We start from the raw sequence: 2,295 nt of genomic DNA, 5'->3' as shown, positions 1-2,295 counted from the left end.
TTTGCTCAGGTCTCAAAAAATTCTGTGGGTTCAACTATGCGATGTGTGAGGTAGGACATTTTTCTCCTGACTTTGCTGTATTACTTGACAGAGAAAAGAAGTTCTGTGTTTGTGCCACTTGATTCCTCCTGCTGGGTTAATGGGACTGTGTTGATTCAGAAATTACAGTGAAATTACTTGGGTTTTTGGGAATTTATTCCTTGTAAACACCATTTTAAATCTGAAAGGTGTGCAAATTGAACTTGGTGCTCTTCACAGTAGAAAGCAGGCAGTTGTAGCCTCTGATAGAGAATAGTGATGAACACTTTGAGAGATTTGCAATTTAGACCTTTTGTAATAGATGGATTTTTTTTTTGTTAATTTCTTCTTTGGCCTTTTATAAGTGGCACAATTAATTTCTTCCAGGCTGTATAATTGTGCTCTATCGAAGCATATCCTAAAAGGAGATGTTCAAATTCATATGTAAATGTTGTATCTGAATTCATATCTTTGATATGCATCACTTTGCTGGGCCTTGAATTGCTGGGGTTTAATAATCAAGAAGAATAATGAGTGGGAGAAGTTTTATTCAACTCAGTGGCTTTTGGATAAAGCCCATTTGCATTGTCATCAGTACTCTAAAATGTCATCAGTACTCTGACAGCTCTCTGTTCCTTCTGCTCCTCTGCACTTCGCTGGGCATTTGCAGAGGCTGATTTTGGAGACAGGATTTACAGATAAAAGCACATTTGTTATGATCCCACTGAGTTGATATTATCATCTGAAGGAGCCTGGAATTTGCAGAGTAACATGCCATTGTCAGGATAGGGGAGCTGCACAGTGGTTTGCTTTCCAGCTATAACAATTCATTTAGAGCAGAATGAGTTTCTGCTCTAGGGACTCTTTCTTCAATATCCACCTAAGTATCATTACATGAAATATACAATGAACATTGGAAACAGAGCTCATAATCTATGGCTCTTCTATGCCAGAGGAATCCACTTCTTACTGGAATCAGAACTTCTATAAACTTCACCTGTTGCTGATCCTATGAATTTTCCATTCTCCTCTGCACGAGGTCCAGGTGCAGTGAGGGTGGTAAAAAGCATTTTACAATCCTGTAGCCTGGTGATTCAAGATTTAGAAGCAGTCATGAGTCCCAGGTCTTCAGCTTCCTGATCATTAGCTTGAGCCACAAAGTTACTGTGCAAAGGCAAGTTGCTGCTCCCTTCCCCAGTGCTAGGTGCTGATAAGCAGGAGAGGAATCAGCATTCTGATGATTCAGGAGCCAATTATGACATGCTCCTCTCTGTAGGGCTTCTCACTAAGTAGTTCAGCCCCTCAGCCTGTATATCTGCATGATGAGTCACCAATGTTTCCTACATAGTCAAAAAACGAGTTATGAGATGATTGCAACCCTTTCCCTACTGCATACTCAAACATAAAAGATTCTGCCCATGTTTTAACAGCAGTCATTTTTCCTTGCTCTGAAGTAATCACTTTATTATTCCCTTATCATAATCTTCATCAACCAGAAACATATTACTTGAATTTGGATGAGACTAGAGTAGGAAGTTTATTGTGACCTCAGTAGTTCTAATTAAGGTCAATGCTGAGCTGGTCTGTTGCTGTATTTCTGTAGGCTTGGGGGTTTTCTCTTATGTAAGGAAGGAAAATGGGGCTGAATAGTTTGCTAGAAAAAGAAACCTGTGTTGGAAAGCCCTCCAAAACCTCAAGGAACAGTAGCTGGAGAATTTCAGAGAATCCTGTACCTCTACTGGGAAACTGAAAACAAGCCAACCCATCCTGCAGTCCCTGCCTAGTTTCTTGTTTACAAGCATGTTGTACACACAATCTTACTCCCATAGAACTCCATTCTGTCTCTGCTTCTCACTCCCTACATGCTCCCTTTGCTCTCACTAAGGAGCTGGAATTTCCATGAAAAAAACATGTCCTGTTCTGTACATGGGGAATAAGTAACACTATGACTTCATGCCTCTTTTTGCCCCTTAGAAGTCCTTTCAAGTGTGTGCCAGATTCCATGTTCCAACCCTGACCCTAACAACTCTTCATACAATACAATGGATGTTTCACCATGAGGTTCAGTGGGTGAACCCAAACTCCTCTACAAATTTGTACAACATGAACCAGATTTAGGCCTAAACCTTTGTAGGCTGATTGTGTAATTTTCAGCTTGTTGGTAGGGAACCATCTGGTCTTCATTCTTGAAGGATGATTTGTTTGTCTAGAGAAGTAGCTGTAAAGCTATCTGAAACAACTGGACAGCTTTTCCTATTCTCTTTTAAAAATTTTCCA

Source organism: Serinus canaria, chromosome 1A (assembly GCF_022539315.1).
Source record: "Serinus canaria isolate serCan28SL12 chromosome 1A, serCan2020, whole genome shotgun sequence".
Taxonomy (NCBI): Eukaryota; Metazoa; Chordata; class Aves; order Passeriformes; family Fringillidae; genus Serinus; species Serinus canaria.
Note: the sequence above shows the minus strand (reverse complement) of the source record.